This window comes from Nicotiana tomentosiformis, chromosome 8 (genome assembly GCF_000390325.3).
Source record: "Nicotiana tomentosiformis chromosome 8, ASM39032v3, whole genome shotgun sequence".
NCBI classification, from domain to species: Eukaryota; Viridiplantae; Streptophyta; class Magnoliopsida; order Solanales; family Solanaceae; genus Nicotiana; species Nicotiana tomentosiformis.
Window position 1 is genome coordinate 26,814,757 of NC_090819.1, and position 18,750 is coordinate 26,833,506.

The following is an 18,750-nucleotide window of genomic DNA, read 5'->3' on the forward strand; positions in this document are numbered from 1 at the left end:
TTTCGGAGTTGCCGGGTCTAGAGCAATAGAGGCTTGTAGACATATCCTGTCAGTTAATACAGTATGTTGGGCTTGTAGGCCTTTTATGTATATTTTGTTTGATTGTCAGCTGTAGTAGTTATGACGGCCTTGTCGGCCCAGCTTTTTAGTGACATTTAGTCAGTATTCGCAATTGTCTTGCATTGTGGCCGATGGCCAAAGTATGATATCATATGTTCAGAGTCCCTTAGTCGTAAGTTGGTACGCGAGGATAGGTGAGGCACCGAGTGCCAGTCTCGCCCCTCCAGGTTCGGGTCGTGACAATGTTCTCGGCTTCCATCTTCATGGGAATACACGGAATAATGCAGGGCTTGGCCCCATTTGCCCCCATCATCAGTAGCATGTCTGCATACGGTGCGGGCATGGTATTGGTCTGTCTCAGGAATTCCAACCCCACTATTAACTCAAAGTCATCTATGATCACTACGCGCAGGTTGAACTTTCCTTCATAAGGGCCAAGCTTCACTGGTACTTCTTTGGCTATTCCACCCACTGGTTGAGGTGGTGAGTTGATAGCCTTCACACGACCTTTGCCCTTTCCTACAACTAGTCCAAGATGCTCCACCTGAGTCGAGGCTAAGTAGTTGTGGGTGGCACCCGTGTCTATCATTGCCCGAATGGGCCTGCCATTTACCTTCATGTCAACGAACATTAAGGTCCTCTCTTGATGAGGAGGAGTCCTCAAATTCGCCTTCTTATTTCCTTTCCTAACAATTGGACAGGGGTCCTTCTTCTTGCGGATACCGGCACTGGTTCCTGCTAAGGGCTCAGAAATGGAGCCAACAATTGCATTGAATGCACCTACTAGCTCGGTCTGGTCCGCATCATTGGCGTCATCATCCGTCCCATCCTCAAAAGCTTGATGGGCGTTCATCTGTGCATGTGGGCATTCATTATTCCAATGTGGTCGGCCGCAATGACGACATCCTGAGGGGGGCTTCCTCCCCCTATCATTGTTGTTAGATGCAGCACTAGTACTGCCGGAAGAGGGAGCCTTGGATTTGGGTGCACTCCGGTCTCCTCCACTTCTGCTAGGGCCACCAGTGTTTGGTTGGCCCCCTTTGTATCCTCCTCGGACAGGCTGTTGAGGCCTATCCTTCCGGGCTTCCACTTGGTAATCCCCAAGGCACTCTGCTGCTTGGATTGCCTTAGGCAACGTGTCTACCCTTTGTCTCTGCAACTCCATCCGGGCATAAGGTTTTAACCCTTCCAGGAAGGTGAAGAGTTTGTCTTTGTCCCCCATGTCACGGATGTTCAGCATGAGCGCGGAGAATTCCCGCACGTAATCTCGCACTGATTTGGTCTGGCGGAGCTCCCGCAACTTTCTCCTGGCATTGTACTCAACATTTTCGGGGAAGAACTGTAGGCGTATGGCTGCCTTCAGTTCCGCCCATGTGTCGAGGGCATCTTCACCTGCCTTGATGGCTTCGTACTTCACCCGCCACCAGAGTTTGGCATCACCCTGAAGATACATGGCAGCAGTTGCTACCTTCTTAGCTTCTTCTAGGCCTCCCACGGCATCGAAGTATTGCTCGATGTCGAAAATAAAATTTTCCACTTCTTTGGCATTTCGAGCTCCACTGTATGGCTTTGGCTCAGGAATTTTCAGCTTTTGGGCCATAGGGGCGAGGTTCACACCACTCCCAAATTGGTTTCCACCACCTCGAAGTAGGCCTTGTAAAGCAGCATTGATAACATTGAGCTGGCCTGTCAAGTTGTCTATAGTTTGTTGCATGGCAGTCACCCCGTCTGCCTCTTGTTCCCTGTTGGCTAAATCCTCGGCACGCTCCTACTGGAGGACCTCAAATTTACCAAAAATTTCAGCTGCCTCTGTGGCTGCTGTTTGCCGGTCTCCTTCAGAGTCGCGACTGATGTTTTCTATGTCAACTTCGGCCTGGAGGAGTCTGCAGTCCAGGTCATCCAACCTTTGCACTAGGCTGGTCTTTAGATCGGGCACCATTTCCAAGATGGGCCGTAATGCGTCAACTGTTCCCTCAAGGGTCGCGATGCGATCCCCATAATTCACCATGGTCAGAAATGGTGGTAATTGCAATGTAATCCCTCGTCCGATGTCGAGCCTAGGCTCTGATACCAACTGTTACGCGGCGCCTTCCTGAAGTTCCTTGGAAGGGCGACGTAAGGCTAAGCAACCAATGTCAGTACGGTTGCTGTCCGCCAACTGAGGTCCCCTCCGTACGCTAGACTAGATTGTCAGTGCCGTACGGGAAAACCAATGTCATGAGCAATTGAAAGAGAGCAGAAAAGAGAATTGAGAATGAAAGAAAGCTTGATTGCATTGAATGAAAGCTATTACAGAAAACAAGACGGTGTCGGGGGGGAGAGACACCAGTACAGAGAATTGTTTGCTTGCTTGAAAGTTTTGATTGCTTGGTCCCCCTTAATAATGCTTAAAAAAATAAACCAAAGTTACATGACTAGATCTATGAAAGCTGGAAAATCACACTTAAAGAAAATGCAGCAAAACTACTCTATATTTACAATGAAAAGGACTTAGTCTTCTACAAAGCAGCAACAAGTCCGTTGGCAGCAACTTTGTCTTTAGCATCATGGTCTGCGCGCGCGGCATTGTCTACGCGCGCGACGCTGTTGGCATCTGCCTGTGGCTGGGCGCTGGCGATGGCTATCGGTGGGGCGACAGAGGCACATGCGCGCTTGTCACTTGGAGCTGCCGAGACCACGGGGCCGACCGTGGCGACGGGCGTTGGGAGGCTGGCCAGGACGCCACGGGGCGCGTCCAAGGGGTCATGGGGCATGGTTGGAAAGCCGCCCATGACAGTTATCATGTTCCAGATTATACATAAATAAAATGACACAAAGAATGATTTTTCATATGTAATCACATTTTAATCCGCCAAACCACCAAAAAACTCATCTAAACGATCCCGAATCGTCAAAATATGATGTGATACACTGCATAGCAGTATTTTCTTCTAAATTGATTGTTTTCAATGATCCGACCAAATTTTAGGTCATTCGGAGTTCGTGAAATTCACTATCGCCAAAAACTAGACCAAATTCAAATAAATTATTTTTGGCGTATTTAGGATTAAATACATGTGATTTGCATTCTTGCTATATATCATATCAAGTTAAATTATCATGTGTCATCATGTTCCAAATTTAACACAAATATAGCCCATATATAAAGAATAGTTTTTCATATTTATAACATATTCAATTTAATAAACTACTTGAAAACCCATCTAAACGACCTTAAAATGCCGAAAACAACATGATTCATTGAATACTAGTCAGTTTTTCTCACAAGATCATTTTCGATGAACCTACCAAGTTTCAGGTCAATCGGAGTTCGTCAAATCCATGACCACCAATTTGTAACCAAACTCGAAGAAGAACTGTTTTAAACAGTTTCATAAATTAAAATAAATATGATCTTGGTTTTCATTCTCCTTATAATTATATTATGAGCTTACTGCATATATTATGTTCTTCCTATTTCTGGGATTCATATTACCTTCTTTTGTAATAAATTATCCTTTTATTAAAGACACGAGAACCCAAGATATTATGCTTTCTCCTGTTCGACGAAAATCCCAATATCTCTTCTCATGGATGGAGTTGGTGTCACTAGTACCCAAAGATAAAACTCTTTTTCTAATTAAAACCTCCATCACTAGTGTAGATTTATCAAGGATAATTTTCACATTGTACATTAAGTAGAGTTTAATGACTCAAATAAATAAACTATTTTTGTGGATCCTACTTATTAACCATAATGCTCAATCCATGAATCAACATAATTACACATGTACAAATTTATTAAGAATTTTTCGTGAGCTCAAATAAACAAACCACCTTAGTGATGACTATTTATTACTTACAAAATTCTCAATTTACGAGTGAAGATACATGAAGCTCATAAAATATTTTATGAAAGAATACATACTACAACTTAAAAGTCATACAAATAATGTAAAACTCATACAAAATACCATCATATTTCACTTAATTACAACTTCCAACCAGAGAACAAAATCTTTCATCGAAAATCCAAGATTAGTAATCACGTAGGGCATGAAAACATAAACCAAAATTTGAGAAATTGTTTATGCACAAACATGACAAACACACCAATCATTAGTCATAGAGGATATCAAACAGAGGATTTCACTTTCTTACAAAATGATTATATCTTCACATACTATCAAGTATACTTTGTAAGACCTAGTCAATAAAATCCTACACATCTATTATCGAATTCAATACAACTACATGTCTATTTACTAATAGCCAACATGTAAACCGATTATATCACTAGTATTTAATCATGAAGACCATGGAGAGTCACCCCCACCTCTATTGGATTAAAAACAAATTAAATTTTTTAAGAAATAATTTTCAGAAAATATAAAAAAGGCTTCCAATTATGGAATTAATTTATAATTTTCAAAATTAATATCTACCATAATTAATTACGAATTATTTCACCAAAAATTCGTAATTGCACTCATTCAATTTCGAAATTCATCTATTAAATCTTATTTAACTCCCCATGTTAAGATTCAGATATTAATCAATTAAATTAAATTACTGACGATTTAATTTATTGATTATTTCATTTTTATTTCATGTGTCGGATACAAAATTCATCGGCCGGATTTACACATGAAAAATTATAAGCTTTCATAAAGGTGTATCATCAATCTATAAATCGAGACATGAATTTCATTAACTAACTATTATTTCGCCAACGTACATTATTATTATACAATTTACCAAACATATTGACCCACAAAAGAATCTCGTCTTTTAATAAATCAAAACAATAATAATATACACAACTAATAATAATTATATCAAGATTAAGATTATACGCACATTGAATGTCACGACCCAAAATTCACTTAGTCGTGATGGCACCTAACCCAATCCGTCAGGTAAGCCCATTAACAACTATCCAATTTAAATGAGATTTATTAAGACAAGGAATGAAAATACAACTGCCTTTATACAAGAATTTCTCAAGGACTGGTAGTATAAATCATGAGCTTCTAAGATTGGAATTTACAAAGCTGGTATGAAATAAAGACATCATCTGTTCGAAATGTACATAAATATATTTCTATAAATCTAAGGCTACCAAGAACAAGAGGCAGCTACAACCAGAACACAGGTACATCTTCAAATCTAGCTCCCGTCTATCACAACAATATCAACGTTCAACATCTGTATGCAAGGTGCAGAAGAGTACAACCGACCCCATGTACGCAATAAGTAACAAACCTAACCTTAGGTTGAAAGTAGTGACGAGCCGGTACACAGGTCGGGGTCCAACACCAATAGCCAACAACAGTTCATAATAACATAATGGAAATAATAAAAGAAGTAGCTCAGAGATAAAATGCTCAGCTCGTTCACAGTTCCAGAAAAGTAGGCATGCTTTTCAAATATATCAGTGAAAACCCAAATCTTTTACCGAAATCACCAAATTTATGAGTAAGTTTGAAAACTGTGATTTTTTCCAAAAACTTTTCAACAATAGATAAGATGTTTCATTATCAAATGGTATGAGAAAAATACATCTCTATGCCTACATGTCAATATGCAGGTGAAACATGAATGACACCAAAACAGAGGTGGCAGAAAGAAATGCATCTCTATGCATGTATCTCAAGTATGCATGGCAAATGCAGTGTATCTCAGTGATGAACTCATGTACTCACACTCTTAGAGTACTCAATCTCATTGTCTCACACTTTCCACTCATCATGCTCAATCACTCGACACGCTCAGTCACTCAATACTGTATATGGTCAATTCATCCCACGGAAGATCCATCCCATATATATATATATATATATATATATATCAACTGATAGTCAGTCACTCAGTACTGTATAAGGCCAATCCAGCTCGGGGAAGATCCATCCCCAAATATAAATGCTTCGCGCAAGATCCATGCCCAGGGAAGATCCATCCCTCAATATAATCAACTGCGTTCACTAGGGGTGTGTACAGACTTCGGAGGTGCTCCTTCAGCCCAAGCGCCATAATAAGCCAGATCCAGGCATAAATCAATATAACATGTTGCGGCGTGCAGCCCGATCCCATAATATCACTCACAATCAGGCCCTCGGCCTCACTCAGTCATCAATCTCCCAGTCTCTCGGGCTCACAATGTCATGAAACTAGCCCAAAAATGATGATATAATGTGTCAATATATAGAAACGGAGACCGAGATATGATATGAAATGAATGAACATGACTAAGTATGAAATTACAATGTAAGCAAATAATTCAACAGCAGGAATGACCTCAGTGGGTCCCAACAGAATAAGCATGTAACCTAAACATGGTTTCTAACATGGATCACAACTCAATAGCTCTAATACGTAAAGATTTCATAGTTACAAATAAGATCAGGTAACTACACAGTACCACGGAAATAATGGAGTCAGAATTCACACGCACACACGCCCGTCACCTAGCATGTGTGTCACCTCAACACCAAATACATAACACGTAATTCAGGGTTTCATACCCTCAGTACCAAGTTTAGAAGTGTTACTTACCGGTCGGGTCGTTACATTTAATGGCTAGAGAATTTATTTTATTAAGTTAGTATAAAATACTTATCTCTACTTGGTCCGTTTAATACATACAAAATGTACTAGCACAAGAAGTTGGAATTTGTCACGACCCAATTTCATCATAGGTCGTGATGACGCCCAACACCGTTATTAGGCAAGCCAACACTGATAAATCTAGTGGTTTCCACTTTTAATATGTTAGAAAAGTGAATAACTTTCCTCATTGATAGAAGTTTTAGAAATTTACTGCTATAAAGTAATTAAACAGAAGCAACTGAGTGCAAATCGAAGTCATAACAATAAATCCAAAATTATAAGTCTACTAGTGTGTGCCAAGACATGGTGTCATATGTGTGTGGGCTACTATAAGAATATACAAAAGAATACTAGTCTATTGTCTCAAGGAAATAAACAGAAATATAAATCCAAAAGAGAGACTCCGGCTGCTGCTGAACGGCTCGGAAGGGCAGCTCACCGTGTAGTCTCGAGCTAGAAGTCAAGCGTGCGCGCCGAACTAGTAACCAGATGCACCTGCCTCAGATCCTACACATCAAGTGCAGAAGTGTAGCATGAGTACATAAACAACATGTACCCAGTAAGTATCTAGTCTAACCTTGAAGAAGTAGTGACGAGGGGTCGACTTCAACAATTACTAAGGGTCAAGAACATAATAATGTGAAGTTCTACTTAAGCATGTAATATACAATGATAATAGCGCTCAAAACAAGAAGTAAGTAAGCAAATCCTTCTTTGAAGTAAGAATAAAACCATTTCTTTCATCTATTCCTTTCACCTTTCAAGTCCGTGAAGCATTATTAAATATAAAAAAGGATTTCGTTATCACTACTCACGAGTTATGCCGAGCACGTACGGCCCGATCTAAATATACATAATAATATAATGTGCACTACCGAGGGTCGAACGGGCCGAACTATCTAATATATCAATAAATCATGCCGAGGCGAATGACCCGCTCCCATGAAAGTAGTGGAAGTTTACCTTGCTCGTGGAATATATTTGAGAGGCGGTTGAACATATAGTTTCTCAATTCCTTTAAAAAAAAATTAAAAATTCAACTTGGAGTTTTAAATATTGGAACCCTCAACTTCCGCTTTAATCGAACAACTAGTAAGCATAAACAAGCAATGGTATCAACAAAGCATGGTGTAAGCCTAAATTTACCCGGACATAAGCATAAATAGTAGCTACGCACGGACTCTCGTCATATCGTGCATACGTAGCCCCGCACAAATAGAAGTACATATTGAATAAGTTCACCTATGGGGTTAATTCCCTGTTACAAGGTTAGAAAAGAGATTTACCTAGTCTCAAAGCCTACTTCCCGGTTTAAGAATGCGCTCACGCCCTCAAGTCGATGCTGAATCAATCCAAACTAATCAAATAATATACAAACTAATCAATACGTGCTCAAGAGTTCGTATTCCAATTATTAAAGAGGTTACCCAACCCTAAATGCAAGGTCCTAAAAATTTACCCCGGGCCCACGTGCCCGGATTCCAGAACTTTTTGAAGAAAGTTATTATCCATAACCTTAGAAACATAAATATATAATTTTCACTAAGTTCCATCACCATTTTCGTGGTAAAATCCCATTTTTATCAAAACCTAGGTTTTTCATCTAAACCCATGATTTCTAAAAATTTTCATATTAAAATCTACCCATAATATATGTATTAAACTCGCATTAGGTAGAAATTACTTACCTTCAAAAGATAGGTCAAAATACCCTCCTTAAAAGCTCTCAAATTGCCCAAGAGTGAAAGAAAATGTGTTAGAAATGGCCTAAGTCCGTATTAAATGAACCCTTCTGCCCAACGATTTTTGCGCCTGCGGTGCCTTGGCCGTATCTGCGGTCCCGCACCTGCAGCAAAATCCCCGCAGGTGCGCATTCCTCTCACCTGGCCAGGCTCCGCATCTGCGAACCATTGGGGCCGCTCCTGCGATCAGGTCCCTCGCACCTGGGTCACGCAAGTGCGCCAAATATTCCACATCTGCGGTGGCTGGGCTGCCTTTAATGGTTCGCTTATGCGGCTCTTGGCTCTCACCTGCGGCTCGCCAAGCGCAAGTATGATTATGACAGAACTGGAGCTTCAGCAGCTGCTCCAAACTTCCAACTTGGTCCGAGCCTCGTCCGATTGACCCTCGGGCCCCCCAGGGCCCCGCCCGAACATATCAATAAGTTTGGAATCATAAAATGGACTTGCTCGAACTCTCGAAATGCCCGGAACAACATTAAAACTAAGAATCACACCCCAAAACCAATTGAATCAAACTTATGAACTTCAAGTTCTTCAATTTACTCCCAATGCGCCAGAACGTACCTAAACTACTAGGATTGACACCAAATTTTGCGTGCAAGTCTTAAATGACATTACGGAACCATCCCTGGTCTCAGAATTCCGTTTGGACCTTGATATCACCAAAACCCTCTCCAAAACAAATTTAAAGAACTTCTAAACCTTCAAAGAACCAACCTTCACTATTAGGCGCCGAAATGCTCCCGGGTCATCCAAAACCCGATCCGGGCATACGTCCAAGTCCGAAATCATCATACAAACCTATTGGGACCGTCAAATCCCAATTCTGAGGTCGTTTACTCAAAATATTGACCGAAGTCAAACTTAGCCTTTTAAGGCCAACCTAAGGATCCAATTGTCCCGATTTCAACCCGAACCCTTCCAAATCTCGAATTAACCACCCCCGCAAGTCATAAAATAGTAAAAGCACATACGAGGAGTCTTATTTAGGGGAACGAGGTTCTATAAAGCAAAACGACTGGTCGGGTCATTACATTCTTCACCTCTTAAGCAAACGTTCATCCTCGAACGGGTTTAGAGTCATACCTGGAGTGCTGAACAAGTGAGGATATCTGCCCCGCATGTCCTCCTCGGACTCCCAGGTCGCCTCCTCGACTGGTTGGCCCCTCCACTGAACTTTTACCGTGGAAATCCTCTTGGATCTCAACTGGCGATCCTTCCTATCAACAATGGAAACTGGCTCCTCTTCATAACCCAAACTCTCATCTAGCTGAATCATGCTGAAGTCTAACACATGCGACAAGTCGGGATGATACCTCTGGAGCATAGACACGTGGAAAATCGGATGAACTCCCGATAGACTAGGAGGCAAAGCAAGCTCATAAAAAACCTCCCCAACTCGCCTCAACACCTCAAATGGGCCTATAAACCTTGGGATCAACTTTCCCTTCTTCCCAAACCGCATGATTCCCTTCATCGGCGAGACTTTCAAGAGAACCTTATCGCCTACCATGAATGATAAGTCACGCGCCTTCTGATCCGCGTAATTCTTCTGTCAGGATTGGGCCATGCAAAGTCGCTCGTTAATCAACTTTACCTTTTCCAAGGCATCCTTCACCAAATCAGTACCATACAACCTAGCCTCGTCGGGCTCACCCAGTGGGAGAATGACACCGCCGACCATATAAAGCCTCGAATGGAGCCATCTTAATGCTGGACTAGTAACTGTTGTTGTAAGCAAACTCGGCCAAGGGCAAGAACCGATCCCACTGTCCTCCAAAGTTAATAACACATGCTCTGAGCATGTCCTCCAATATCTGAACTGTCCGCTCCGACTGCCCGTCGGTCTGTGGATGAAATGCTATGCCGAGCTCTACACGGGTCCCCAATTCACCCTGTACTGCTCTCCAGAAATGTGAAGTAAACTGAGGACCTCTGTCTGAAATGATGGAAACAGGCACACCATGGAGCCGAACTATCTCCTAGATATAAATCTGGGACAATCTCTCCGAAGTATATGTAGTCATCACAGGAATGAAGTGTTCCGACTTGGTCAATTTGTCTACAATGACCCAAACTGCATCAAACATCCGCAAAGTCCGCGGCAACCCAACTACGAAGTCCATAGTAATGCGCTACCACTTCCACTCAGGTATAACGATCTGCTGGAGTAGACCTCCTGGCCTCTGGTGCTCATTCTTAACCTGCTGGAAATTTAGGCATCTAGCTACATACTCAACTATGTTTTTCTTCATCCGCCATCACCAATAGTGTTGCCTCAGGTCACGATATATTTTTGTAGCTCCTGAATGAATGGAATATCGAGAACTGTGCGCCTCCTATATAATCCTTTCCCTCAAGCCATTGACATTAGGAACACATAGACGACCCTGAAGCCGCAGGACACCATCCTCGCCAATAGAAACCTCATCGGCACTACCTTGTAGTATCGTCTCTCTAAGAACCAACAGGTGCGAATCATCAAACTATCGAGCCTTTATCTGCTCCAATAGTGAATACTAGGCAACGACGCAAGCAAAAACTCAGCTGGGCTTTGAAATATCCAACCTCACAAGTCTGTTAGCCAAGGACTGAATGTCCAAGGCTAGTGGCCTCTCATCTGCTGAAATGAATGCCAAGCTACCCATACTCTCTGCCTTCCTGCTCAGGGCATCCGCGACTACATTCGCCTTGGCCGGATGATAAAGAATGGTAATGTCGTAATCCTTCAGTAACTCAAGCTATCTAGCTGCCTCAAATTGAGATCCTTTTGCTTGAACAAATGCTGCAAACTGCGATGATTGGTGTAAACCTCACAAGACACCCCATATAGATAATGCCTCCAGATCTTAAGAGTATGAACAATCGCGGCCAACTCCAAATCGTGCATATGATAATTCTTCTTATGGGGCTTCAACTAACGTGAAGCATATGCAATAAATCGCCCCTCCTACATCAATACACAACCCAAGACAACGCGTGAGGCATCGCAATACACAGTATACATCCCCGAACTGGAAGGCAACACGAGGACGGGTGTTGTGGTCAAATATGTCTTGAGTTTATGGAAGCTCGCCTAACAATCATCGGACCAACGAAACTGAGCACCCTTCTGGGTCAATCTAGTCAAAGGTGCTGCAATAGATGAGAGACCCTCCATGAACCAGCAATAATAACCTGATAACCCCAAGAAGCTTCTAATCTCAGTCACCGAAGTAGGACGAGGCCAACTCTAAACTGCCTCAATCTTCTTGGGATCAACTTTAATGCCCTCTCTTGATACTATATGCCCCAAGAATGCCACAAAATATAACCAAAGCTCACACTTGGAGAACTTAGCATATAGCTTCTGTTCCCGCAAAGTCTGAAGCACCACTCTCAAATGCTGCTCGTACTCCTCCATGCTATGTGAGTAAATCAAAATGTCATCAATGAAGACAATGACAAACAAATCAATATAAGGCCTGAACACCCTGTTCATCAAGTCCATAAACGTCGCTGGGGCATTAGTCAAGCCGAAGGACATCACTAGAAACTCATAATGGCCATATCTAGTACGGAAAGCAGTCTTCGGAACATATGAATCCCGAATCTTCAACTGATGGTACCCTGATCTCATGTCGATCTTGGAGAACACCCTAGCACCCTGCAGCTGGTCAAACAAATCATCAATACGTGGCAATGGGTACTTGTTCTTAATGGTGACTTTGTTCAACTGGCGGTAATCAATTCACATCCACATAGTCCCATATTTCTTCTTCACAAATAATACTGGTGCACCCCAAGGTGATACACTCGGTCTGACGAACCCCTTGGCTAGCAACTCCTCTAGCTGTTCCTTGAATTCCTTTAATTCTTTCGGAGCCATACGGTACGGTGGAATAGATATAGGCTGAGTACCTAGAGCCAAGTCAATATAGAAATCGATATCACGATCCAGTGGCATGCCTGGAAGATCAGAAGGAAATACATCGGAGAACTCCCAGACTATTGGCACTGAATCAATCATCAGAGACTCTGCGATGGTATCCCGAACATAGGCTAGATAAGCCAAACAACCCTTCTCAACCATATGTCGAGCCTTCAGAAAAGAGATGACCCGACTAGATGTGCTGACAGATGAACCCTTCCACTCCAACCTCGGCAACTCTGGCATCGCTAAGGTAACAGTCTTGGCATGGCAATCAAGAATGGCGTGATATGGAGATAGCCCATCCATGCCTAGGATGACCTCAAAATCGGTCATGTCAAGCAATAGAAGATCCGCTCTAGTCTCGTAACCATAGAATGTGACCACACAGGACCGATAGATCCGATCCACAATAACAGAATCGCCCACAGTAGTGGACATAAAGACAGAAATACCCAAGGACTCACGAGGAATATCTAGAAAGTGAGCAAACATAGATGACACATACAAATAGGTAGATCCTGGATAAAATAATACTGAAGCATCCCTACCGCAGATAGAGATAATGCCTGTGATCACGACATCTGAGGCCACTACATCCGGTATGGTCGGAAAAGCATAAAATATGGCTGGAGCGCCACCTGGCTAGCCTCCGCCTGCCTGACCTCCACCTCTGGGATGGCCCTACCCACCTGCCCTCCACCTTTGGGTGGCCGAACGGCTGGTGCAGCTACTGGAGCTGTGATCACGGGATGCTGACCCTGCCGCACTGCCTTGCCCCGAAGTCTGGGGCAATGCCTCTTCATGTGACTAGGATCCCCGCACTTATAACAACCTCTCGGAGCGGTAGACTGCTGCCCTGAAGTCTGACCCTGATGGCCTGAATACCTACCGGAAGAACCCTGGATAGCTGGTGGGTGATATGAACTCTCTGGAATGGCACTGAAGTAGGCACTGGAAGAACCCTAATGACCGGAGTGCCCACTGGAAGAAACCTGAGTAGCCGGCGGCCAGTAAGAACTCTCCGGCATAGCACTGAAATAGGGCCACGCTGGAACACCTCAAGGAGGTGGTGGTGCTGAATATGGGGGCCTACCGGGCTGACCCCTCCAAAATGACCTATGCCCCCAGCTGGGGCACCTCTAAACTCTCCAGAAAAACGAGACCTCTTGTCCTGCTGCATATTCTCTCTACCCCTCTGACAGTAACCCTCAATCCTGCGAGCAATCTCCACTACTAACTAATAGGGAGTCCCCATCTCAACCTCCTGAGCCATGCTAGCCTGAATACTAGAGTGTAACCCCGTAATGAACCTCCGCACTCGCTCCGCCTCAGTAGGAAGTATCATAAGTGCATGGTGAGACAACTCAAAAAATCTCGCCTCATACTCGGTCACTGACAACTGACCCTGCTCGAGCCGCTCAAACTGACATCGCAACTCTTCCCTCTGGGAGGGTGGAATATACCTATCCAGGAATAGGCGTGTAAACTGATCCCAAGTCATAGGAGGAGAATCTGCTAGTCTGCTAAGAAGAAAAGCCTTCCACCACCTATGTATGCTGCCCTCCAACTGAAAGGTAGTAAAATCCACCCCGTGAGACTCCAATATGCTCATGTTGTGCAGTCTGTACCCGCGCCTATCAATAAAGTCCTGGGGATCCTCATGTCACTCACCCCCAAAGATCGGAGGGTAACGCTTGGTCCATCTATCCAAAGGCTTCTACAGCTCACCGACCGCAGTTGGTCTAGGCTCAGGTACGACCGCTGCAAACTGGCTGGGCCCCCGCCCCACGGGTAGTGTACCCGGGGTCTGATATACGACAGCTGCATGCCCAAGTGCCTGAGTAGTAGGGGTCTGTGCTCCCCCTCCTGCCTAAGATATGGCTGGGTCTGCTGGAAATAAACCAGCATGGGTCATAGAATCCATGAACCGCATCATACGACCCATGACCTCCTGAAAGCCCGGTACTGACGTGAAATCTACCCGGGCTGGCTCTGCTGCGGGCACCTCGCCCTGTTCCTCCATAATGGGATCCTCCACTGGCTCTACTGGTGGTACAACTGGGGAAACTCTGGGACATCCTCGCCCCTACCTCGGGCCAGTTCCCTCCCCCGGCCTTTGCCTTGGCCTATAGCCACAGAGGAAGCAGCCCCTCCCGGGTCTGGAACGTCTCCTGCGGGCGTTCTCACCATCTGTGAGAGAATAAGAGGAAGAAAATTAGTACACCATTAGCTGCACGATAGGAGATGAATAGAGAGTAGTTTCCTAACACCCTATAGCCTCTCGAAGATAAGTATGGACGTCTCCGCACCGATCCGCAAGACTCTATTAGACCTGCCCATAACTTGTGAGACCTACGTGAACCTAGTGCTCTGATACCATATTGTCATGACCCAAATTCGTCATAGGTCGTGATAGCGCCCAACACTGATAAATCTAGTGGTTTCCACTTTTAATATGTTAGCAAAGTGAATAACGTTCCTCATTGATAAAAGTTTTAGAAGTTTACTACTATAAAATAATTAAACAAAAGCAACTGAGTGCAAATCGAAGTCATAACAATAAATCCAAAATCATAAGTCTACTAGTGTGTGCCAAGATCTGGTGTCACAAGTGTGTGAGCAACTAGCAGAATATACAAAAGAATACTAGTCTACTATCTCAAGGAAATAGACAGAAATATAAATCCAAAAGAGAGACTCCGGTTGCTGCTGAACGGCTCGGAAGGGCAGCTCACCGTGTAGTCTCGAGCTAGAAGTCAAGCGTGCGTGCCGAACTAGTAACCAGATGCACCTGCCTCAGATCCTACACATCAAGTGCAGAAGTGTAGCGTGAGTACATAAACAACATGTACCCAGTAAGTATCTAGTCTAACCTCGAAGAAGTAGTGACGAGCGGTCGACTTCGACACTTACTAAGTGTCAAGAACATAATAATGTGAAGTTCTACTTAAGCATGTAATATACAATGATAATAACGCTCAAAACAAGAAGTAAGTAAGCAAATCCGTCTTTCAAGTAAGAATCAAACCATTTCTCTCATCTATTCCTTTCACCTTTCAAGTCCGTGAAGCATTATTAAATATAAAAAGGGATTTCGGTATCACTACGTATGAGTTATGTCGAGGACGTACGACCCGATCCAAATATACATAATAATATACTGTGCACTACCGAGGGTCCAATGGCCTGAACCATATAATATATCAATAAATCATGCCGAGGCAAACTGCCCGCTCCCATGAGAGTAATGGAAGTTTACCCTGCTCACGGAATATATTTGCGAAGTGTTGAACATATAATTTCTCAATTCCTTTAAAACAAAATAAGAAATTCAACTTGAAGTTTTAAATAATGAAACCCTCAAATTCCGCTTTAATCCAACAACTAGTAAGCATAAACAAGCAACGGTATCAACAAAGCATGGTGTAAGCCTAAATTTACCCGGACATAAGCATGAATAGTTGCTACGCACGGACTCTCATCACATCGTGCGTACGTGTCACGACCCAAAATCTCACATATATTGATGGTGCCTATCTCAATACTAGGCAAGCCGACAATCTCAATAAACCACCATATCTTTTAAAATTTGAAAACATAATAATTAAATTCAGCTGAAGAAATCTCAAAAATACAAATATAACACTGCCAAAACCCGGTGTCACTGAGTACATGAGCATCTAATATGAATACAAAGTTTGACTGACAAAATCACTATCTGAAAATATAGAATAGTACAATAATTAAGCAGGAAGGGAATCAAGTCTATAGACGTCAAGCAACTACCTTGATAGTCCCCAACAGAATTAACTTCGAAATCTAGCAGCCACCGTATCTGGGAGCACCTGGATATGCACACGAGGTGCAGAGTGTAGTATGAGTACAACTAACTCAATAAGTAACAAGACTAACCTCTAGACTGGAAGCAATGATGAGCTCCGCAGGTATAGTCCAGTATAAATAATGGTACAAAAATGTAGGCACGCTTTCAAGTTCAACAGTTAAACTCAGTACAAGTGAAATAGAGCAGTACGACATGATATGAGGAATTTCACATCTCAATGGAAAGACCTCATGTAATACTGGTCACAAAACATTCGGTCACACGGTACTGTTTATGGCCAATCCGGCCCAGGAATATTCTATCCCGTATATAAGGCCAATCCAGCCCTGGGAAATGTATCCCCAAATGTAAATGATACAGACAAGATCCATGTCCAGGTAAATTTATCACAATATAAATAATTAAGGCAAGTCCATGCCCTGGAAAATTCCATCCCGAATATATATAATCATCTACGCTCACTGGGGGTATGTACAGACTCCGGAGGGGCTCCTTCAGCCCAAGCGCTATATAAAGCCAATATGGCCTACTGCAGGCGGGCAGTCCCGGTCCGTATAATAATAAAGCCTATAAGGCCTGCTGCAGGCGGGCAGCCCCGATCCATAAAATAGTAAAGCATGTAAGGCCTACTGCAGGCGGGCAGCCCCGATCCATAAAATAGTAAAGCCTATAAGGCTTGCTGCACGCGGACAACCCCGAATCATATAATAATAATGTATAAAGCCATTATGGCTTGCTGCGTAGCGCAGATCAATCCCATAAATATCCTCACAATGGACAAATATTACTGAGTGTGAAATGTATATTTTTGAACAATTAATTCAATAGTAACACGACCCTATGGGTCCCAAAATATTGGCACGTAGCCTAAAAATGATCTTTAATAGGAGTCTCAGCTCAATTTCTCTAATACGTGGAGAATGTTTAGATAATAACATGATTCATTAATCTTACAACTGCACAGGATTTATTCAAGACACTATTTATATGGTGCATGTCCACATGCTCGTCACATATCGTGTGTGTCACCTCCAAACAATTTATATTATACCAAATTCGGAGATTCATACCCTCAGAACCAAGTTTAGAAGTGTTACTTACCTCAAACCATATAATTCTATACTCCGCCATGCCTTTGCCTTGTGAATTGGCCTCCAAACGCCTTGAATCTAGCCACAATTAATTGGATTCAGTCAATAAAATTTATTGGAATTAATTCCATAAGAAAATATTAATTTTCCGTAAAAATCTGAAATTGAGCTCAAAAATCCCTCGTGGACCCCACGTCTCGGAATCCGATAAAACTCACAAAATCCGAACCCCCATTCAACCATGAGTCTCACCATACCAAAATTACTCAAATTCGACGACAACTCGGCCTTCAAATCCTCAATTAAAGTCTATGAGTTGTTCTACTATTTTCAACCTAAAACACTAATTTGTTGGTAAAAATAACAATAGATTCATGTAATTTAACCAAAACCGAGTTAGAATCACTTACCCCAATCCATATGGTGAAAATTGCCTAAAGAATCGCTTCAATCCGAGCTACATAGCTCCAAATGTGTTAAAATGGCCGAAACTTCAAAATATATCTTTTTTCCAGGCATTTACTATTCGCGATCGCGAAGCACAAAATTTTTAGCCCCAAAATTGCTCTTCGCGATCGCGGAAAACCAATCGCGAAGAACAAACTCCCCAACTCTTCCAGACAGCCTCTAGTATAATGGTCATAACCTTTTGTACGAAACTCCAATTTATAAATGGTTTAACTTTCTGAAAACTAGACACCAAGGGCTATAACTTTCATTTGTTGCTTATCTCCCAATTCCTTATATATTGCTAGATATAAGCTTCCAAAATCAGCCCTGTGCAAAAAAGATTTCCAAACTCTTCCTAGACAGCCTATAGTGTATACAGCCTATAGTGTATCCACCATAACGTTTTGTACACAACTCCAAGTCACCAATATCAAGTTAATACATAACAAGCTCCCAAATATTTACATTACCCGTTCAATGAGCTCGGTCTGATCTTGATGAGCTCTTTCCAGCTTGGCTCGAATACTCATGATCTCCTCTTCTTTTTGCACATAGAGGAGTTTGCGGGCGTCTCTCTCCTCCGTAAGATTTTTGAGATCAGCCTCACATCGGGCCATCTCAGCTCGGTATTTGAAGGACGCTTCTCGATGAAGCGTCGTAGCCTGTATAGAAAGGAATAAAATCAGACTTAGAGAAATAAGAACAAACGCAAACATGGTAACATGGGCTAAAACTCACTTAGTTCAGAAGCTGCTGAGCCTCATCAAAAATGAGTGATGCTTTCAGGTCAGGATCATCATCGACCCCCGCGAAGCAGCCGCGAAATATATCATCCTCTTCGAGGGTCGTCCCCACATCGGGGGTCCCCATGGACCGGGCATCCCAAAACTGCCCCTCATAGAACGTGGGGCCGGGCGGCGAATCATCAATATTAATTACCCCGAGCGAGTCACTTAGGGCATTCTCTTCTCTTTGAAGGGCCTCAGAACTAGACCCTTCGGGCACACCCGCCGGTTGCTCATCACGGCAGGAGGCATCATCAACAACCGATGACTCGGGGAC